The following is a 25,081-nucleotide window of genomic DNA, read 5'->3' on the forward strand; positions in this document are numbered from 1 at the left end:
TCAATTTCTTTATCGTCCAGAGTCTTACTCTAATACCAATACATAACATATAACGCGGCATTAAAAGAAGCTCGATGTTGCTGAAAACATTTTCAAAGTTCTCAACATACTAACGTTGTGCCTCTATTTTTATACTTCAATATCGTTATTGTTCATCATTGACAAGAAAGAGTTGATACGGCAACGGTATCAATAGTAATGGAAGACTCGATGTTGAGAAATGTTTACAAACTATTCATGCACATAAATCAAAAGGATTTATCGTTCTTTAAACCTAAAATCATACATAGAAAGATTTGAAGGACTCTTTCTCAACAATTTGAGCTTCATAATTAAATAATAGTACTGTTAAAGACTGAGTTGGTGGATATTTGGACATATTTATGGAGAAAATTGAGATTTGTTACGGGTGAAATCAAGGCAAATACGATTATTTTTTGGAAACAAAGGAGAATTGTCCAATTCATCATTCATTTTGGTCTGATTATTACAACTATACAGCCTTCCACCAGATACCAAAATGACATAGACGTCAACAACTATAGGTCACCATACGGTCTTTAACAAATGAAAAAAAAATCCAACCATATACGTGAATCTATATATTCTTAGATATATAGACATTTTGGACAAAAGGTCACTTTGCGTAAACATTCATTTTTATATTTCCATTTTTTTTAGAGCAGTCCTATTCTTTTGTAGCGCGTTAACTTTTCGGTGAATAAACAAAATTCCTATTAAGAAAAACAATCAAAATACGAAACCAATTTGATGATGTCGAACTAACACGTACTTTTCATAAAAATGCACCATTCCTTTGTATACATTATTCTTTGCCACATAAATTACATGGACAATGGTATACTTGTATTTGGATCTGCGTCCAAGCGAAAAGTGGTACCGCACTGCAAGTCTACTGTTTTCAACCCACGAAGGTTTACGCATATTTTGCTCAGTTTTCAAGAGCAGCTGAATTGACATTGCGTCATCACTACAAAGGCTTCAATTTTATGATTATGAAAATTAGGTGGCGTTAAGAGGAGATAATTTTAACGAAGAATAATCCTGACTGTACAAAATGTACGGACATACTAGATTTCATTTGGAAATATTCGTGATGTAAATAGTTTTATAATGTAGATTAAAATGCAATTGAAAATAAAGACTATTTTATAAAGGATTCAGGGTTTTTCTTTATCTTAATACTGCAAGGCTGTGGTGAAGTGTTTCCAGAACAGAATATTAGCATTACATTGAAAAGCTTCAATTTGATTAGTATTGTAAGCTTTGAAGGCAAATAGAGCCTTCCTTCTTACTCGCAGTTTCTTTACCAAAAAACAAAACCCGGTCATCTGTTAAAAAAACCTGGTCGTTTTAAAAGTGCAATGACATTATGCGTCATTGAAGAAAAAAAATAAACATGTTTAACATGAAGTTAAATGTTATATTTTATTGATAAAGATTTTAATCTTACATTACTCTGCATGCTTATCGATTAGGAAACCCAACTGTTACGTTCGTGTGTGATGTGTCAAGTCGATAAGGGGACTATTATAGCTGCATGGAACACCATTTAAAGTAAGTCGGTATATGTATTGGATACTCCTTCAGAACTTTTGGAACTTTAAACGCTAAATATGAAACGGAAACAGTCTGTAAAATTTCTATTTATAACAGTGCTATTTCTTCATAAACATTTACTGTTTATATGATTAAACAAATTTATCTTTAAGTGGTGTAGAATATGTAACCGAATACTATATAACTGATAATTCTGTTACCACCTAAACTTTTAGCAGTAGTTTCATGTAATTCAAAGCGAACAATTAATGGACTCGATTCGTTCTATGCCCATTACAATGAGCAATTTCATTTATAGCTATTTACGTGTTTTTTTAGTACTATCATCAAATTGCAAACAACAACATAATTATGTAAAAATACGATGTATAGACGAATGTGACCACAATCTAGACAAGATAAAGAAAAAAAACTCTTACTGCAATTTAAGTAACAGTATTGAATAGAAAGTATATCAAGAGCCCATTACGTACGTTCTCTAGGATATAAATTCCAAGCTAAACGAATTAAACCTTTTATACTTTTAGTGTTGTATTTTTCTGACGTCCTTCTATTTGTTTAACTGCAAATTAATCAGTATCATTATATAGCCATATCAAAATATGGATTGAGTATCATTATAAAGATCGTCCTGAACATGCATGAAATATTTGTCACTGGACGTTTGGCAACCAACAATCAATCAATTATTATATAGAAATATCAAAATATGGAACGAATATCAAAAGATAGCAATATTTATAAAAATATTGAACGAGAGGAATCAATGCTAAGGTTTCTGAAATAAAAACATGAAAAAAGTGTTTTTCTCTGGATGTCAGGTTTAAACATTGGTTGATGTTCAACATCGTTGTGCTTGACCGAATCTTTTCACTAGTATAAAAAACACTAATATAATATACCAATTACACCTATCACTTGTAACGGACCGGGACTTCCAATTTTCTTCTTCATAAATATATAAATTACTCATGGTTTTACTTCTATTCTGCTGATTTATTATTGTTTTCATGATAACAATTTTTGTAAAATTGTAGGGTTAAGGTAAGCCCCTAACTTATATGTTCAACGAAATACACATAATACAAAACATAATAAAACGAATTGTTTTTCTACGAAAATGGTATAAAAAAATAATAATTGAATCCACAATAAGACATTTTATCAATCATTTTGTATAAATAAACATCATGTCAAAAGTTAATCCCTCCACATTATGTATGTATGTGCCTGTCCCAAGTCAGGAGCCTGTAATTCAGTAGTTGTCGTTTATTTATGTGTTATAACATATATTTGTTTTTCGTTCTTTTTTTTATATATAAATACGACCGTTAGTTTTCTCGTTTGAATTGTTTTACATTGTCATTTTGGGGCCTTTTATAGCTGACTATGCGGTTTGGGATTTGCTCATTATTGAAGGCCATACAGTGACCTATAGTTGTTAATTTCTGTGTTATTTTGGTCTCTTGTGGAGAGTTGTCTCATTGACAATCATACCACATCTTCTTTTTTATAAGACAAACAAATTGTGAAAAATAAAAATACATTATCTTCTATGTGATTTAAAAGTTTATATCTCTAGCTGAACATTAACAACTTTGTCATTCCAGGTGTAGGATTCTAACCCCGTCCCTTTTATCATTTTTCGGCGACCTGTATAGTAGAGTGGTCCACTTAAGTGTATCTACTGTATCCTCTCAACACAGAGGTTGTGATTTCAAAACCTGCACGTGGTAAGTGATGTTAAACCAATTTTAATTGACTATGACATTTCCTGCTGAAAGTCGATGGTCCTCCATTAAAAACTGAAGACCACATTATAAAGATATTGTTGAAAATGGCATCCATCCATCCACCCATCCATCCATCCATGTTATTCGAACTTCCATTGCCAATGCCTATATAATGACGACCACCGGCCGTTGGTCAGTATTATGAAAACTTATTTACTAATTTCTAGGTCATCTAAGTTTATCTATTGAATGATAAAACTAATGTATAATAGCTTATAATTGCCTCAATACTGTTAATAGATTATGAACAACAGCTTTAATTGAACAATATATCCTATAGCTAACAATAGCAAAATCAATGTGTATAGAATTTTAAGTTATATGTATTTGTCAGGGCCCTTATTCATACAGCTACTTAATTTTAAAAAAGAAGATGTGGTATGATTGCCAATGAGAAAACTCTTCACAAGAGACAGAATGACACAGAGACTAACACCTAAATATATAGGTCAGCGTACGGTCTTCAACAATGAGCAAACCCCATCTCGCATAGTCAGCAATAAAATACCCCTCAATGACAAAATTTAATACATTTCAAAAAGAAAACTAACGACATAATTAATGTACAATAAAAGATTGAAAAACACATAAGTAACACAGCAACAAACGACAACCACTGGTTTACAGGCTCCTGACTTTGGACAGGCACATACATACAGATTGTGGCGGGGTAAATCATGTTAGCTAAATTCCATCCCTCTCCTAACCTGGGACAGTGGAGTGACAGTACAACATCAGAACGAACTACCAAAATCAGTTGAAAACGCCTAACTAATCAGATGGATACAAATAGAAAATAAATAAAAAAAAAAAAAAAGAATGGACGGGGCCGGGTACTTGTGCATTCCAACAACAAAAAGACACTAAGTGCAGATCTGAGAGTACACGCAGTTACTGACAGCTAGTTAGTTCAAAACCAATTACAACTAATAAAAAAGTCATGCATCTTAGAATAAATCATCAATCTATACACATCCAATATGCAATGCATTTAGTGTATTATAGCTAAAACCGTCAGAGAAAAACACGACTTGTGCAATGCCAACATATACATTTTTGTTGCAGGTATCGACAGAGTGTAGATCTATGAGAGTGCATATGTATAATAATTATATTTAGTTAACTTCAAAATTTACTGATAACTAAATCAATATCTATATTAATAGATCTAATAACAGTTTTGAATCGATAACCTTTTAGAAAAAGTTGACACGGTTCGTTTCTGATTTTCCGGATAAGGTTACAACATCTCCAAAAATATGAAGATATGCTATCCCGTTTGAAATAAGTTTTCAATTGGTAAAACCAAACTCCAAAATCAAATCTTTATATCTATGAAAGAATTAAGTAAAGGTGGTAAAATAGTTATCAAAGGTACCAGGATTATAATTGAATACGCCAGACGCGCGTTTCGTCTACATAAGACTCATCAGTGACGCTCATATGAAAACAGTTAAAAAGCCAAACAAGTACAAAGTTAAAGAGCATTGAGGACCCAAAATTCCAAAAAGTTGTGCAAATCTACTCCTGGGATAAGTTTTGTAAACAGGAAATAACTAAATAAGTAAACCTTCAACCTGTCGAACAACTGTGTTGCCGAAACATACATTGATATCATCCAAAGGAAAATTGATAGCTTTAATTCATCAAACTTCCTGTGAGTATATCGACAATATTTACCTTTCATATTTGAGAAGGCTTTAAATGAGATGCAGCAAATATATTTACATTCAGATTTACCGTACGACCATTCAATTAAATACGAAAACTTTTAGTGTATACGATAGTGTGAAATTGTAGTGTAAAGAGTTGAAAAGTCATAACTATCAACAGAGTCAAAAGAACCATCAAAAGCATGTAATTTATCTAAAACATCCTAAAACTTAAGTACAGATTTGTTCCGAACGGACGGATTTTTCTACATGTCCTATGATATATTAGTGCTAAGATTTGAAATCTAAAGTTCAGCAGTTTTGTGCAGATCAGCCAAGATACCTAAATATAGGCATGACGCGTTAAGTCTTTTTTTTTTTTTTTTTTTTTTTTATTGCATAAATGAATTTTAAGACGTATAAGGTTAATTTGATTTATCTTCAAAATTTGAAATACGGTAACAGTCGCTTTAAAAATACAGTTAAAACTGCTGAAGAGACCACCTGTATTTAACAAAAACCTGTGTTAAAAGACAACCAAATTAAGATCCCTTTGTAGTACATTTCATATAAATTGAACCTGTATTAAAAGACTACCTGTCTTAAGAGACAACTTTTTGGGTCTCTCTTGAGTGGCTCTTAAAACAGGTTTGATTGTAATTGGTTTTTGATTTTGCATACTGTTGCTTATTTGCTAGAATTTCGTTGTTTGTATTCATGATATTGTCAGTTTGTTTTTAACTAACTATTTAGAATGTCTCATGGTATCTTGCGCGTCTCTTAAATTTAAGGAAAAAAGTTTCAAGCAGTGGATTCGAATTTGCGATCGACTTCGCGCGTTGATTACCATTTACGAGTCAACTTCTTCTAAACTCTCTACTACTTATATATATAATTTTTAGACATAACTAAAATCCTAAAGCAACAGTATATTCTCTAAATGGAACATATTCTTCTGATGAAGTCTTTTGTTTTAACTGTTTATTACTTGTTTTATGTCTACAGTAAATTCAGAAATGATTATGATGTTTTTTTATAATTGCAAAAAATAGGTTATAATCGCAATAGTTTAAACTCGCATTTTGAAATTTGTATATGAATTAGACAGGATTTTTCTCAAAGCATTATTGACAACAACAAAACATAATGCAAAACAATATCACATTACGTCCTAGAACATGCGCGTTTTTTTGTCATGTTTAGTAGCATACAAGAGGGGTGAAAATATTGATTTAGAATAATATCCCTTTTCAGACAACTTATATGTGAAATGGAGTGTGAACCATGTAATCGGTTGGATAAAAAGAATTCTGCAGTTCAGTGGTGTGTGTCATGTCAAGAACGGTTATGCTTAGAATGTAGTAGTTATCATAGAGCTCTTACTGCAACAAAAGATCACAGCTTAATTTCGACAAAACAATATGAATCAATACTACCAATTTTAAAATCAGTTGAGATGAAATGTTGTCATCATTCAGAGAAAGATTTGGAATATGTCTGTAAAGAACATGAGTGTTTTTGTTGTATTTTTTGTAAACGTGAAAAGCATGGAGATTGCAGAAAAGTTGAAAAAATAGAGGAAATCATTAGCGAAACTGATTTAATGAACGAATTCGAAAATATGACAAGCCGATACGAACATGTAGCTGCAAATCTAAGTAAACTTACTTATTCAACAGATGTAAATATAGCGGTTTTGGACAAGGCTAGCGAAGACATATTTCATCAGATGCAAACTCATCGAGTGAAAATTAATAACGCGTTAGACAGTATTGAAAATGGCATAAAACTAGAAATTAATAAATCGTTTAAGGCCGAAAAAAATAAGCTACAGAAACAAAAGAATGAATATAGGAAGACAAAATCAGAAATAGAAAAAGAACAAGAAATGATTCACACGATCTTAGAAACGGATATAAAATCAAATAAACATATGTTTTTAGTACAACGAAACATTCAGGATAAGTTAAATTCGAAAGAATTGTTTGTTGAGAAGTTTGCTTCCTCATTTCAAATCATAGCTTCGAATTGCAGGGTTGGAACTGGTATTGATAAAGAGTCGGGAAGTGTAAAATTTACAAAAACGATAGATTTTAACAGATATCACTGTAAATTTAATTTGCAGCCATTACATAATGATGATGCAAATGAAGAAACAGCTTCGTCTACTGTTGAAGCAGAAGGAATGGTTCCACTAGATAAAATTCTGAAAAAGGGCAGTGATACCACAATACCTGATTTTAAGATAACGCCAGTATCAACCACTTATACGTTTAAGTATAAGGGAAACATTTTACCAGCATCAATTAATGCAAATTCAAATAATGCACATTTTATCAAAAGTATTTATAAGAAGTATGTTGTAGTATGGACACCGTCAGAGAAATATTTGCTGTTCGTTGACACGGAGAGTAAGAAAGAAAGCAAAATATATCTACAATACCATCCGAGTTCAATTGCAATAATTGACGACAACACAATAGCCGTAACAGCTTCGATGGAAATCGTATTTGTAAATACACAAACGTTAACCTGCATCCGTACTTTACACATCGGTGATCATTGCTTTGGGATAGCTTTTACACAAAATAACCTGTTTGTAAATTGTGAGAGTGAAGGACTTAAAGTGATGGACGTGAAAGGCAATGTTTCGAAATCATTTGAAAACATAACTGGAAAAATGCAGCTGTGTGTACTCAATACTAGAATTATCGCTATAGCAAAACAGGGCTGTCGTTCAATCATTTTCTTAGATATATCAAATGCAAGCATAAGCACAATCAATTTACCAGGTTCAGAAGTTCCGAATTGTATGACCAGTTTTGGGAACAATATACTATTAGTTACAATCAGCAAAAATCAAGTATTCAAAGTAAACATCGATTTTAAAAACTGGCGTCTTGTTATAAACACTATTTGTGAGAATGACCAACTATATGGAATTGACTTCGACAAATACAGAAATGAATTGTTATTGTTGAATAAGAGTGGTTGTAAGGTCTACATATTTGACAGATGTCAACTATTTTAAATTAGTGAAAAGAAATTAGGAAACATTAATTGCTGATTTAAACTATTTTGATATTTGATATTCTTCTATTCATTTTAACCATACATTTGATAGGATATTGTTAGTCAAATATATTTGATAGATTTAAGAAAATGTTATAAATTGTCAAATCAAAATGATGCTGTGATGTTGTGTCTGGTTTGTACGAAGAATGCTGATGTTGGATAGACTTCGAAAATAAGAGACTTATTTTGTGTAATCAACTATAATATTCCTATTACCTAAAGTCGTCGCAACTCAACAACAAGATTGCCCCGTATTGAGGTTATTAACCTGAAATAATCTTCACACTCTTGGATTGTATTTTCCCTATTTTCCGGCTTTGGAATGTTGTCATTTTCAGCCAAATTGTTTTAAAATGGTACATCTTTTATCTAATTTACTTTCAAAATTAACCAATCTAAATTCCCAAGATACATTAGATACCACTCTTTCTGTTATGCATCTATTATATAATAATAAATTTTTTTTAGGAGTTTTTCATATTTTGCCGACTTAGGAACACGATTCTTGTTTTCTGTTATTAGCTCGTACAATTTTAAATCAAAGTACTTGAAACCTCAGAAATATGTTTCACATATTAAAGTTGTTCCCCTGTGATAATAAAATTAGTTGAGAAGAATTTTTCCCAGATTGGCGTACTTCCATACCTCATAGTTTAAAGCAAAATACTCAAAATACGGTATTTATTGTGTGTATTCATCTTCTTTAGAGGTTTAATGAAGTTGACCTGATATTATTGAGTTGTTTGAGTAATATTTCCGACTTTTCCAAACGTTTGAAAATAAGTCATTTTTCAATGAAATTTGAACTATTTTATAACAGAAATAAATTTAAACCAACGAAAAACGGTCAAAAACCGACGATAACCACTACATTACAGGCTCTTGACTTGGAACAGGTGATTACAACGAGCTGGGTAAAACATGATTCTGAGCGTTCAACCCGTCCCTGATACGAAACGATGGTGCAACAGCTCAATATAAGAACTAAAAATAAAATAGACTAAAATTTGCTTGAACCTTTAAAAATATATATGAATCACAAAAAAAGGTAATATACGAAAAAGACATAAAGTACCGATCTAGGTATCCAATTGTTCAGATTCATGTATGACAGATGTCATGATAAATGAAATCAAACAAATTAACTAGATCCAAATTTACATATTACTACATGTAATACTCTTCTGTAGAAATAAACTGTTGAGCAAACTGTTTGTGAACAACCCGCATTCAGTGTTCTTATGTATTTGAGACGGATTCACGGTCTCACAGTTACGTTTTCGAGCGAACAAAAATTTCTACGGCATGCGTAATCATGTAGTTTGCAATGTCGTTTGAAAAAACATTTCAGTGTAGGCCTGCCTTCCCTTTGCATCCCGAATACGACAATTAACAATCTTTTAGATTGCTAGAAGTATAAAAATCAATATATTAAACAAAGGAATTAGCGAAATGCTGTGGAGTTTAACATCTTTTGAAGACAAACTTATAATTTATTTACACATGTCACTTTTCTATTATTTACAAAACAATATATTACATATTTTCACAGTTTGGTGAATATAATTTTGATAAAAATATATCAAATGAATCGGCTTTTTATGTAATGATAGATAAACTATGATAGTTATATCCAACTTGATGACGAGCATTAATTACGCATGTAACAAAAGGTTAGTTTTGATATTTTATTAAAATATTTGAATGGTTCCTAGTTTCGGGGTCTTAAATTACTATACAAAAGTTATATTTTCTCAAATAAAAAAAAAAAAAAAAATGAAAAGAAAACAATTTCAAATGCATATTTGTTTTTAGTTTAAAGTAAATCAATAGGTGTTATCCACCCAACATTATTTTTTTTTACCGTGAAGGAAATCAGAGCTTATCTAATATTTCAATACTTTTTAATTTTATTGTTGTTTTTCATGTAACTAAGAAATAAGAAATTATATAACTATTTTTTTAACTGTATCTTACGATCCTTTCCGAAAGGTAATTTAGCTAATCTGCAATCAATTCCATCTTCATTCTTATATTATCATAAACTGTTTTACAATTCTAGATTTTACTGAAGAGGAAGGGTAATACTAGGCCACCGAAAGCTGAATTTTGAGTTCAGTCTAGGTAGCTGATTGGTCTAGAGTGGTGGAATAGCTCCCGTCACGATTCTTGTTTAATTCCCTTTTTGGCGTTTACGTTAACTTAACGGATGAAAAAAAATCTTTAGATTCATGTTTTCAATATACTTAGTTATGATTGCAAATAGCAAAATTATTCATTTAGACCATATATATGACCAATTACATGTCACCGTACGGCCTACAAATAAAAGAAGGACGAAAGATACTTAAGGGACAGTCAAACTCATAAATCGAAAATAAACTGACAACGCAATGGCTAAAAATGAAAAAGACATACAGACACACAATAGTACATATGACACAACATAGAAAACTACAGAATAAGCAACAAGAACCCCACCAAAACAAGAGGCAGTGTTCCAGCTAGCATAGAATGGAGGGGCGCCGCGCCCCGCCTTCGAAATTTTGCGCCCCTCTGCCTTTTTTAAGCGCCCAGGCTCCCCTCTGTGCCCTTTTGAAAAAAGTTTAAAAAACGATCTTTTTTCCTCATATCGTCGCCATTTTGTTGAGGTTTTAATACACACACTTCATTAAGACAACAGATTAAAATTGTTGACCTTGTCACCTATTTGATTAGAGTCAATTACTTAAGGGGTGATCTCAGGTGCTCAGGAAGGGTAAACATATCCTGCTCTACATGTGGCACCCGTCATGTTGCTCATGTTATAACAAATCCGGTAACTAGTCTAATCGGTTTGTCACATTTATGAAAGGGAAGGGGATTGTAGTTACGACGTAAAGAACATATCCGATATCATTTGTGAAACTTATTTCCTAACGGTCAACCAACTCGTGATGGCGTCCGTAAAATTTACGAAGGGATGATTTGAATTTCACCATTTGGAACTCTTGGTTTAATAGCTTCCTTGTGATAGGAAATGCACGCACGGGAATATCGTATCAATTAGGAGATATATACCCCGTATGCAGGTTCTGCTGAAATGTTGCTACTAAGAAATGGAAAGTTCACAATTGGAAAGCTGAAATCATCTCTTTTGTCGTAAAGTTTCAACCTACCCCCATTTTCAATTTCTAGATGTGAGTCAAGACATGAGGCCGACTTAACTGTATCTGTTGTATCCTTTATCCCTAGTTCGATGGGATAGATGCGTTCAACATAGTCACCAAATTTTGAATTATTTAGTGCAAGAACATCATCTATATAGCGGAAAGTAGAGTTAAAGGATATTGCTAACTTCTTATCTTTCTTCCTAAAAAGTTCCTGTATGGAGTTAGCCTTATAATAATAAAGGGACAAGTCGGCAAGAATAGTGGCACAATTGGTTCCCATTGGAATGCCGACAGTTTGTTAACACGTCCTCCGAACGTAACAAATATGTTGTCAATCCAAAAATCAAGCATCTTGATAATGTCAGATTCAGAGAATTTTTTGTTTGAATCAGAGTGATCCTTTGTTGTGTCATGTGTACTTATGTTTGTCTGTTTGTCCTTTTCATTTTTAGCCATGGCGTTGTTAGTTTATTTTTGATTTATGAGTTTGACTGTGCCTCTGGTATCTTTCGTCACTCTTTTACAAAGTAGGATTTATGCCTCCCTAAACCAAGATACTTGTATTAACGTTGACCATTCTTTTTTATGAAACAAAGCGATACCAACTCTTTCAATTTGTCTTTTAGCTTAGCATGTGGAATACAAGTGTACAGTGTAGAAAAGTCAAATGTTTTAATACTACATGTATTGCAAGATGAAAGAGAGTTAGATTTTATGTACTTTAAAAGATGTTTGGAATTTTTAAGTATCCACATCTGATTCACGCCACCTCTAGAATAGGCAGTTTCACAATAACTTTGAAGCCCGTCTTTGATTGCTGATAAAATAGATGTTAATAATTTAGAAAGAGGTTTCGTGGAGCACTTGGAAGACCCAGCAATATACCGTTGTTTGTAAGGACACTTGTAGTTTAGGTATCCAATACAGTAACGGAAGATCCAGCTCTTCATCTTTGGTTGAAATTCCAAAGGAACATATAACAGACCTATGATTATCCAGGACTTCCTCTTTGGTAAGCGTTGTGAGGGTATATGTTGAGTTTCCCAGTGAAAGTTCAATACCTAACTCATTATCAAGCAGTTAATGTAATGAGTGTTACACACAAAAACGATGTTGTTTGGGGCTTTATTTGCAGGGACATGTCATGGAGATAGGATAAGTGTTTTGCAACATTTGGGTCGTTAAAGATTGACGTAGCATGGGCATTGATAGAACCATTCAGTTTCTTAATTCTAATTTGTATCAACGACCTCACTGTCTTAATCCATTCGGAAAGAGTGTATACGTCTTCCTTCTCGCGCTTAGATCTACACCGTAAAACTATATGAGCGTCACTGATGAGTCTTACGTAGACGAAACGCGCGTCTGGCGTACTAAATTATAATCCTTGTACCTTTGATAACTATTAGGACACAAATGTGAAAAAATTTAAAAGGAAATCCAATGGCATTATCTATTCTATATTACTAAACTAAAACACATGTATGTAATTGCAGACATTGACCATATAGACAACCCCTGATAAACAGACTTCTGGGTTATGACATTTCGAATGATGCGGGTCAATCTGAGTTGTGTGGTTTCCATTTAGTGAAGTTCTAAGTCAACTGAGGAAATTTCACGGGAAAACGTCCGCGACCATGTGTGTTACACTTTGAACACTGCATTTTTCATTTTCAAGACCATTTTGATTATACTTATTTTGTTTAAATGTAATTTCATTTTTAACTTGTGAAAGACACTTAAGGCCTCTATTCCGATATTGCATATTTGTTCTAGATACACACTTAGATTATTTGACAAAAGACGCTGGCGTAATGATAGATACTAAAATGAGTAAACTGCTTGATTTTGAGTTGTTTTGCCTGTGGAATGTGTAATACTTAATAGTTGCTTGGTTTATAACAATCACCAATATTAAAAAGCAGTAAGGCATATCATAATTATGATGCGTATTGGTTTAACTAATTATGCAATAATTTGACTTGATTACGTTTATTGCAGTTACAGGAGTTATAGATAGATACATAGAAGATCTAGAAGATTACAAGACATGATAGTTATCAAAAGTACCAGGATTATAATTTAGTACGCCAGACGCGCGTTTCGTCTACATAAGACTCATCAGTGACGCTCAAATCGAAATATTGATAAAGCCAAACATGTACAAAGTTGAAGAGCATTGAGGATCCAAAATTCCAAAAAGTTGTGCCAAATACTGCTAAGGTAATCTATGCGTTGCCTGAAATAAGAAAATCCTTAGTTTTTCGAAAAATTCAAAGTTTTGTAAACAGGAAATTTATAAAAATGACCACATTATTGATATTCATGTCAACACCGAAATATTGACTACTGGGCTGGTGATACCCTCGGGGACGAAACGTCCACCAGCAGTGGCATCGACCCAGTGGTTTAAATAGTTATCAAAAGTACCAGGATTATAATTTATTACGCCAGACGCGCGTTTCGTCTACATAAGACTCATCAGTGACGCTCAAATCGAAATATTGAGAAAGCCAAATATGTACAAAGTTGAAGAGACAATCCTTAGTTTTTCGAAAAATTTAAAGTTTTGTAAAGAGGAAATTAATAAAAATGACCACATTATTGATATTCATGTCAACACTGAAATGTTGAAATATGGATAACAAAGTTCACTTATCAAACATCACCCTTTCCTCTTTTGTACATTTTTACGAATAACATGTCTGGACATAATTGAACCCATGTGGTCGAATGGGGTCAAACTGCTTAGCACTTCAAAAGTGCTCTTCATGCCACGAACTCTTATGTGCACGTTGTTATAACTACCATAAAGTATTCGGAGTAACTAAAGACCATACTGCTATTTCCGTCGAGGAGTATACAGGAATACATGTACTACCGTTTATAGCATCAGTTCAAATGAAATGTAGAGGACATTCAAATAAAGAATACAAGTATTATATTGCAAGGCACACGATTGTACCTGTTGTGCTTTATGCAAACGAAAGTATCACTTTAAGTGTAGCAATATTCAGAAAATAGAGAAAATCATTGAAGACATTAATAAACAAGAATCATTTCACGGGCTAAATGATAGGACTCTACATATAGAAAAGATTTTGAGAAAACTTACATATATAACAGACACAAATATGTCACATATTTTTTTATAACACTTGGAAACATCTGTGGTATGTTAAACTTGCAAAAAAAATGCATTTAGCTACTTCATTACCAGAACAATTATTGAATTCTTTCAAAAAAGATACACATGTGTCGGAAAAGCACAAATCTATTAGTGCAAACCTTAAAATTATCAAAGTTGTCTCAAATATCCTAAAACTTTGCATATTTTTTTCTGAATGACGTTTTACAGCATTACAACAAAAAAAAAATACTCCGAGGAAAATTCACACCGGAAATTCAATTCCCTAATCAAATGCCAAAATCAAAAGCCGAAATACATCAATCGAATGGATAAGAACTGTCATACGCCTGACTTGGTACAGACATTTTCTACTTAGAAAAAAAACGCTAGCTTTACCTATCACGTGTATGCCAGTCGCATTAAATTCCATTTGTTGACAACGATCTCAACAAAACAAACAGACGTAACATGTAAAGATGTTAATACATAGGGACGACGTAACACGTGTTACGACATTTTATGGTAGTATTCACCCAGCACACCACTACATAGTTAAACTTGAAAAAAATATGCATTTGTTGATCATATGTTCTGAATATTATTCAATGAACTCTATCAAAATAGATTCAAATTTGAAGAAAAACAAAAACTCTCATTTGAAGTCTACGCATTTGAAGGGCTTTGGATTCAAAACATGTATCAATGGTTCAAAGCACATTTCAAATATAACTACTTTATTTGATGACATCAGGAAACGAGTTCAACGCAACACATCCGGACTAAAGATTTAAACCGGCGAACGCATAGATTGGTAAGGTCTTCAAGGTGAACATGACATGTTTAAGCGTCCGCACATATTAGGTAAAATAATGGTATGGCGAAGTCGTTGTCGTCCGAAGACATTTGGTTTTCAGACAGAACTTGAGTATTAGTTTATGGCTTTGTATACAATTGAGCCTCAAGTTTTCATACCACAAAAGAAAGGATTGTGAGAACGAACGGACGCACAGTCTAGAAAACATAATGCCCATAAATGGGACATAAAAAAGTTATTGTTGAAAGTGAAAGTAGTGCTTTGGCCAAAATGAAAGTAGAGTAGAGATTAGAGGGAGGCAGGACTTATTCGGGACGTCGGGATCGGGTGTTTTTAAGCTCGGGATTTCGGGATTGATCATTACGGGATGCAGGAATATTTTTTATAAATTTCGGGATGTCGGGATATGAGTAGCGTTAAAATACGCACCGCGGGATTTCATACTTTTAAGCCCGGAATTTCGGGATCAGGGCCCCTCAGGCCACCCCTCAAATGAGCCTTAGTCATTTATACGTGATTCAAATCCTACCATTTGCATGTTAATAGGGCTCTCAAAAGAAACACACTGATGGCGGATTGTTCTAGAAGCATATTGTATTAGAATAATAAAGGTCTATAAGCAGTTTCATTTATTTCATGTTTGAAGCGGTGGACATTTTCAATTCAATTTGACTTTTACAAAAAAATGCATTGTAGCAAAGGAGAAGGATAATTGTGGTATAAGGCCAGAAACACGAAAATAATTGACAGAACGGAAACAATTAACGAACTTTCGAAAAAAGCGAGAGGCTTTTTATACCTTATATGAAATTCTCCAGTCATAATATCTTTTACAAAATTCACCCTACAACAGTTTACAAGCTGTATATGCCCGCGATTTCGCGGGTGTGTTCTAGTGTCTACTAAGTGGGTAGACATCAACCACTCAAAATATTTATTGCGATTAACTTGCGGGAAAAACTAGTTTATTGTTTTTAAAATTCATATTATTAAGCATGTAATGCATTAAGTTGTTTTTATTTAAATAGCTCCATAATGTATTATGATTGTTATTTCTTACAATTCATCAAATAAAGAACAATTCAATCATATTTCAATGATTTATTGATTTATGATTATATTTGATATTTATAATAGTTTTTTTAAACACACGTATAATTAACCAATACAAATACCATGACCTCAAAATAAAATATTCACCCTCTATACAAATGCAAACAATTTAATCAATAATGAATGACGTAAAAAGCACGCACTCTACTTCTCGTGATAACTTTTTTGTTGAATTGAATAATCTTGGATGGTAAGTTTTAAATCATATTTAATATTTACATATGTCCGACTGTAAATCAACTAAATAATGATAAAAAAGGTGTTTATTTAAAACCTGTGTTACTGCAAATTGATTGCACTCAAATGTAATTAAAAGCTGCACGCAACTTAAAAAGATGTAATACCAAATTGCGGGCAAATGAAATGCGCCCCATTAAAAAAGATACAATTTGATTAACATTGCAAGTTTTGAAGTTCTTTATTGCTCCCTTCTTATTTGCATTTCTTTAAAGAAAAAAAAAAACCCTGACCGTTTTAAATCTGACTCTTGCTAAAAACTGGGCAATACAAAACACCGAATTCTTTAAGTAAAATACAAGGAAATAATACGTCTTTAGATGAAAGAAAAATAACAGAAAAACAAAGGATAAAACTATGTTTTAGTTGATATTGATTATTTATCTAACATTTCTCTGCTAATCGATTAGGAAACCTCATGTTAAACGTATATACGTGTGTGATGTGTCAAGTCGACAAGGTAACTATAATTGCTGCAACTGAACACCATTAAAAGTAAGTCGTTACAAATGTATATAGTACGGCTGCTTTGTGAAAAATTGTGCACATCCTGCTACAAGCATGAAATTTGGCATAAACCTTTCTCAGCTATTACTCTTTCATTTCAGATAGGGGGCGTTTGAAAAAAATGTATCACTCCCGGTTAAATCCAAAATGGCGGACATCATACTTAAATTAGCTCAATATCGAAGGCTAGTATGTGAAAAGGTGCAATTAGCATGCAATTATCATAATATTTGTTACAAACCTTTGTTATGTACTACTTTTGGATATATGATATAGATTAAATGTCTTCAAAAACCCTACTTACGGAAAATCCAAACCTGCGGACATTGTACCATGTGTACTAAAGTAAGCTTATTTTTAGAAAGGTAATTGAAATGTGTTTTAATGTATTGCTTCTATCAGTATATTCTGCAGGAACTTTTCTTTGGTGCCTCTCATGGATACGCTGTATAAGACATATGTTTTTAAAATCCTTACTTCCGGTTAAATACAATATGGCAGACATAGAAATATTGATAATTTTTCATTTAATATTCAACTTTTTTCAAAAAGTAAAGAAACTGGTTTTTTTTTAGCTGGTCAATATGGCGTAAACTTCAAAGATGAGTCCTCAATCCATATCTTAGATGTAGAGTTTTGGATAGATTGATTAAAACAAAATAAAATCACTAAAGTTCTTATATTTAACGACCATTCTGTTAAAGAACAAATTCCTGGATATTTTGACAATACTGAGCTACCTCTTATTTGTTATGTTTACAAGAAATCTACCCGGAAATTTGTGTTTAATTATAGTCAACTGTGTAAAGATGTTAATATCAGTGAAAATACACCTACTTCATGTAATTGTAGTACCTCCGAATATATTTATGGACCCATTTCCCATGTTATAACAGGAGATCTTAACATCGTTCAAGACCGAGAGTTAAAATCATTCCTCAGTAAAGGACCTAAATATCGTCCCCCGTCAATTATTGATTGTAATGAGTGTCGTAATATCATCCACGACTCACTCCATACTTACTGTATGAAATGGATAAAACGGGAAAAAGCTGACAAAAAATCTTTGGACTCTTTTTTTAATTCAGTAATGAAGATAGTTGATATACGTATTCAACATTTTAAAGAACATTTTACTATTAACAATAACCACAAAAAACCTATTTCTCGTATCAAGCATAAACTAAAAGAACTAGCCATCAAATTTGTTTTTGTCCCGGCCGATAAAGCTGCTAATAGCATTATTATTGTTTGATGTAAATTTTACATTGAGGTTCTGAAAAAATAAATCACCAATTCACCAACATTCCAACTGACTCCATTTTCAGAAAACGACATCTGTAACAAACATCAACTTTTAGCTACCGCTTTACAAGCAGAGCCAAATACAATGAAAGTCCCAACTATGTACTGGCTTCCGACGCTACACAAAACACCTTACAAATATAGATTTATTTCGTCTTCAAGCCATTGTTCCACTACTAAATTGTCTATTCTTCTTACTAGCACACTTGGTACAATTAAAAATCTGATAATAAATTGTTCAAATAAGGCCTTCGAAAATAGTGGAATTAATTACTTTTGGAGTGTCAAGAACTCGTTGGAAGTACTTGATAAATTGCATGCTTATATTGGTGATTTTGAATCTGTTCAAAGTTTTGATTTTTCTACCCTGTATACCACATTGCCTCACATTCTCATTAAGAAAAAATTCACACACCTAATTAAATGGGCATTTAAAAAGTCAGAGTGTGAATATATATGTTCAAACTCTTTTAGGTCATTTTTTAGTAGCAATAAACAAAAAAACTATGTCAATTGGACATGCTTTGATACTATATATGCCCTTGAATTTTTACTAGATAACATTTTTGTTCGCTTTGGGAATTCCGTATATCGTCAGATTATCGGAATTCCAATGGGGACTAACTGTGAACCACTTATTGCGGACCTGTTTTTGTATTGCTATGAGTTACAATTTATGACAAAAATAAGCAAAGACCCATCGAAACAACATCTGATAAACAAATTTAATAATACTTTTAGATATTTGGATGATATTTTGGCTCTCAATAATGACGACTTCAGTATGTATATTTAAGAAATTTATCCTGCTAAACTTACTTTAAATAAAGCTTATACTAACAATGACCACTGTCCTTTCCTTGATCTTGATATCTATATCACTAACGGAAAGCTGAATACTAAAATTTATGATAAAAGAGATGATTTTTCATTTCCTATCGTTAATTATCCATTTTTAGATGGTGACGTTCCCTTGTCACCATCTTACGGTATTTATATATCTCAACTTGTACGATTCGCTCATGTATGTAACAATGTTTTAGATTTTAACGAGAGAAATTTATGTATTACTGAAAAATTATCACACCAGGGTTTTCGATATCACAAACTAGTCAAAACATTTACTAAATTTTACCATCGGTATAAGGACATCATTCGTAAATATAGCCCAACATGTAGACTTCTTATACGTTCAGGTATTTCACATCCAATTTTTTATGGAAATATTCTTTATAAAGCACGAAGGTGTCAGTATTCACCGCAAAAACTAACAAAACCTTTGAATAGACTTATTAAGAAGGGATATAGTTACGATACTGTTGTCAGGTCATTAAAGATTGCATATTTTGGCGTTAATATTGATTCACTTATAGGGTCTTTGCATCAGAACTAAAATTGAGAATGGAAATGGGGAATGTGTCAAAGAGATAACAACCCGACCAAATAAAAAACAACAGCAGAGGGTCACCAACAGGTCTTCAATGTAGCGAGAAATTCCCGCACCCGGAGGCGTCCCTCAGCTGGCCCCTAAACAAATATATAAACAAATTTATTCAAAAACCAGTTGTTGGCATGACACGGGTTATGTTCTTCTCATATATGTTATGATGATATGATACTAAACCCCTAACGGGAAGGCTTGTGCCTGATGTTCATATGATGAAATCATAATCTTTCAGTCAGTTTAATTGAAGTCTGGAACTGGCATGTCAGTTAACTGCTAGTAGTCTGTTGTTATTTATGTATTATTGTCATTTTGTTTATTTTCTTTGGTTACATCTTCTGACATCAGACTCGGACATCTCTTGGACTGAATTTTAATGGGCGTATTGTTATGCGTTTACTTTTCTACATTGGCTAGAGGTATAGGGGGAGGGTTGAGATCTCACAAACATGTTTATCCCCGCCGCATTATTGCGCCTGTCCCAAGTCAGCAGCCTCTGGTCTTTGTTAGTCTTGTATTATTTTAATTTTAGTTTCTTGTGTACAATTTGGAAATTAGTATGGCGTTCATTATCACTGAACTAGTATATATTTGTTGAGGGGCCAGCTGACGGACGCCTCCGGGTGCGGGAAGTTCTCGCTACATTGAAGACCTGTTGGTGACCTTCTGCTGTTGTTTTTTTCTATGGTCGGGTTGTTGTCTCTTTGGCACATTCCCCATTTCCATTCTCAATTTTATTAAACATCTCTAGAATGACTAATTTATACATGTTTATTCATAATCGGACAGCTGATTTTCCAAATTTACAAAGATCGGTGTATTGTTTCTTACATCTATAATGTACACGTTCCTGATAAGATGAAGAGACCTCACAAAGAGTTGTCCAAAAGGGTTCCCTTGGATCATTTTTTCCCCTTCACCATTCATAAGCGTCTGGACTAGTTAGCATAGGAACCAATTCCAAGCTTGTTACTCATTCGCACCTGCCATGGTATATTGCACGTGTTACTTGCTGAAAAAGACTAGACCGAGTCGTGTCAGTAGCCTCAACAAGTCTTTCCTCTTCCAAAAACACATGTTTTCTTGCTTCGTAAACTCCATCTGATAAGTTTGTTCGATCTTACAACAAAACCACGTATTGTTCTGTCAATGATATTGTCAAATCCTTATCTGGTGATGTTGACTGATCAATCATCATTCTAAATGATAAAGTCACATCTTCAAACGCCATCCATGTCACCAACGAAGTTCCTTTTCCAGCAAACGTGAAATCTCTCACCGCCTAGTGTATTTGAAAAGTCATGGATATATATATATATATCTGAAGCTTTTCCCACTTCCAAATGCAAGCCAAAGTTCGTCTGCCCATATGTCACTGAATAGCGGAACAGCAATGACAGCAACATCAGTATCAACTGTTCGAGTCATGACTCAGTTAAGTCTGTGTTTCACTGCATCTGACACATTCATCTTGATTCAAGTGTCAAACTAAAAAGTTCTTTCTTATTGTTGTCATCTCTCAGACAACTTTGCCAATTTTGAGGATTTTGTTTTGACCCTGGATTCGTCTGTGTATTCCCTTCCCCTAAATGTAGCTCTTTGACCTTATAACAAATGCTCATGATATTCTATCTTTCTACCTCGTTATGTACTTCAAGTTTATTACCATGTTCACATTAAGAGGCTGACACTAGAATCATGGTACATGTGTCTGATGCAATGAAACATGTACTTGCACGAGTCCTGATTCGAACATAGTCGTTACTAATGATGCTGTTTCGATATTCCGTGACATAGGGATAGACGAACTATGGATTGTGTTTGGGAGGTTTGGGCAAATAGCTTTGGACAAACATATATCAATGACTTTTAAGATGCACCTGGCAATGAGTGATTACACACACTTATTGTGATCTGTTTTTACCGGTTGTGATCAGGGATGGGGTCGAATACTTTAAAATGTAATCGATTAAATTACAATTACTTTGATAATAAAATGTAATCGATTACATTACAATTACACCCTATTTCATATGTAATCAATTACATTAGATTACTTTCCGTTAATGTAATCATGATTACTTAAGATTACTTATGATTACATTGTATATTGCATTATTAAAGTTTTTTAAAACTTTTTATCCTCACAAAAAAGCTAATTGTGGTGATTTTTTGAAAGCCTTTATCTATTCATTTTATTTAAAACAATTTATAGACAAGTACAGTGTAACATGTTTAATTTGATAAAATAGCTATAGAAAAGTGTCCTTTCTCTATGTAAAGGATATAACTTTATTTTTTTCTACAAATTTTAACCAACTACCTAATTAACAAAAAACCTGAACAAATAAGGAAATATTAATTAAGAATGGTTTTATCGTCAGTTGGGACACAAGTGACACATCCATTAATATTTTTACAGGTGTTAATCACTACTTCGATTTGTTTTTAATAAACAATAGGTGAGTTTGGGTATTACAATTTTATTGTCTTAATAACAATATCAATAAAGTTAAAAGTTGTTGATTGTCATTATTTGTTTAAATTTTTTTTATACTTGATCTAATTAACAATAAATAGAATTATTGTCAGGTGAAAACACAAAACATGTTTTGTAACTTAGGAAAGTATATACATTTCTCTTTAGATTAAGAATCAGCTTATTTTAATAAAAAATATTTTGTACTGATGAAACGTCTGACGTCACCTATTGTTTATGCATATTGTTTGTAATATTATGTCATATGTATACACTGTACATGTACTTGTTTATACTGATGAGCTCAAAGTTAGTAAAGAATCAAAATTAGAAAGCACATATTTTACAAGGATTTATGGAAAACATAATTTATCTAATTTGTCAATAAATGAAATCTGGTTTTAACTTTCATTTTGAAAATAAGGGGAGCTTAAATATTTATGTCGACCATTAACGTCAAATTGAAACTAAATGTTTTCTGCATTTGAATTTCAATGTAGTTATGTAAAAATATTGGTTAAACTTATATGGAATTTATGGAGTTTATACCAGAAGTTTGCGATCAAGACAAAAATGCTTTGAAGGCATATTCTTGTATCATAAGAGCTCAATCTCACAACGAAATATTATAGAGGCAATTTCCTTCAGTAAACTGTAAACAAAATAAAACACTTGGTCATACAAATTTTTTATATAGATGATACAATTTATCGCACAAGGTCCCATCATTGTGAATACTAGATTCATGATTTTTAATTCAAGCTTTAGATTTTCAAATTTTCATCTTGTCTATCAAAAACTATTTTCATATATATACAAGATTTGTAATCAGCAAGTAATCATATGAACGTAATCTTAATGTAATCTAAAAGTAATCATGATTACACCTGTTTTTTGCAATGTAATCGATTACATTACGATTACTTGTGATCAGAAATGGCATGAATACTGATTACATAGGATAACACTAGAAAATGTAATTGATTACAGCTGATTACGATTACTGATTACGATTACCCCAAGGCTGGTTGTGATATGGTTCTCTGTTTGCTTGAAAAGGGAAAAAAGACTTCGTGGGAGACATTGATGGCACCTGAAAATGTGACTTTAACATTAAGAATAATGATTGATCAGCTTAAACCACAGAGGTTTGACTGTAAGATCGCACAAACCTATCAGATGGGGTTAATATAGTTTACAAAGCAAGAAAATAAATATTTGCGTAAAAGGGAAGACTAATTGAGGATATTACCTCAACTTGGTCTAGTCTTTTCCAGCATGTAAAATGTGCAATATACTAAGGCAGGTGTTTACGGAGATCCGCTTGGAATTGGCTCTTCTGTTACCTAGTCCGGGCCCTAATGGATGGCGAAGGGACAAGAGGATCACTTTTAAATAACTCTTTCAGAGGCCTCATCATTTTGTCAGAAGCTTGTACATTGTGGATGTACCAGGGAATGCGGTTCAATGCCAAAAAATGCTGCATCCTAAGCACCAGAAACAAGAGCCATAATATCTACAGTTTAAATGGACACATACTACAACAAGTCCAGCATAACCAGTACCTAGGCATACAAATTACGGAAGACCTCAAATGAACCACCCACATATCAAACATGGCAAAGAAAGCAAATTCAACACTAGGCTTTCAAGGAGAAACTTGAAATACTGCCCACCAGATGGCAAAACAAAACAGCTTACATCTCGCTCGTCAGATCAACGATGGAATATGGAGCCATAGTATGGGATCTCTACACGATAACAAACATAAATAAGCTAGAAAGGAAACAACGTCAAGCGGCAACATTTATCACCAGAGATTAAAAGTCAAGAGAGAACGGAGGTGTCTCCAATATGCTTGCCAAACTGGAACTACAAGACCACAAGACAAGACGAACAAGACACAACTTGATATTTATGTACAAAGTGGTCGAGGGTCGATTCCTGCTATTGAACCAGACCAAATTTCTCAAAATAGCACGTCCTAAAAGAAACATAATGACCAAGAAGTTCAAAGTATACCACGCAACAAATATTGTGGAAAAGCAAGTAAATAATAGCTCTAAGTGATCGTGTGGAATCAACTAGACGACTCTGTAGTGCGCGCATCAAGCACATTATAAGAGAGCGTCAAATCTGCTCTTACGCCTCTTCAATAAATCAGCGGCGCTCTCAAAAGGCAGAATTGCTATCGACAACGTATTCATACAGATACGTATACAGATACAGAGGATGCCGCGGTCGTCACTTATGTGGAAAATCGGGTTTACGTGCACTGATTTGTTTGCATGTGGTGGTGACTGTGAATAAATATGTATTTTTAGCTAAATAGTAGTAATTTGAAAAATGTTTTAATAATTTTATTTTATTTTAATCAATCTATCCAAAACTCTAAACCAAAGATATGGATTGAGGATTCATTTTTGAAATTTACGCAAAACACCGGAAGTGTTATTTAAATTTACAACAGAATATAATTGGTGGGTTTGAGGATAACTTGAAACCAAAAGTTTAATGACCAGCACAAAAAAAACCAACATTTTCTTTACATTTTGAAAAGTAAATATTAAAATAGAAAATTGATATCTATATGTCCGCCATTTTGAATATTACCGGAAGTAATATTTTTAAAGACATATGTCTTATACATTGTATCCATGAGAAGCACCAAAAAAAGGTTCCTGCACAATGTAATGATAGAAGCAATACATTAAAACACATTTCAATTACCCTCCCTAAAAATAAGCTTATTCTAGTACAATGTCTGCCATGTAAATTTTTTTTACCGGAAGTAGG

General features: G+C 32.9%; 1 long non-coding RNA gene across 1 annotated transcript; it reads left to right on the forward strand.

Annotated features, from left to right (window-relative positions):
- Window positions 1-1,452: 1,452 nt before the first annotated feature.
- LOC143071689 (uncharacterized) lies at window positions 1,453-8,593 on the forward strand. Its single transcript, XR_012976951.1, has 3 exons — window positions 1,453-1,578; window positions 3,192-3,314; window positions 6,281-8,593. It is a non-coding gene; the product is annotated as an uncharacterized LOC143071689 (long non-coding RNA).
- Window positions 8,594-25,081: the final 16,488 nt, after the last annotated feature.

Source organism: Mytilus galloprovincialis, chromosome 4 (genome assembly GCF_965363235.1).
Source record: "Mytilus galloprovincialis chromosome 4, xbMytGall1.hap1.1, whole genome shotgun sequence".
NCBI classification, from domain to species: Eukaryota; Metazoa; Mollusca; class Bivalvia; order Mytilida; family Mytilidae; genus Mytilus; species Mytilus galloprovincialis.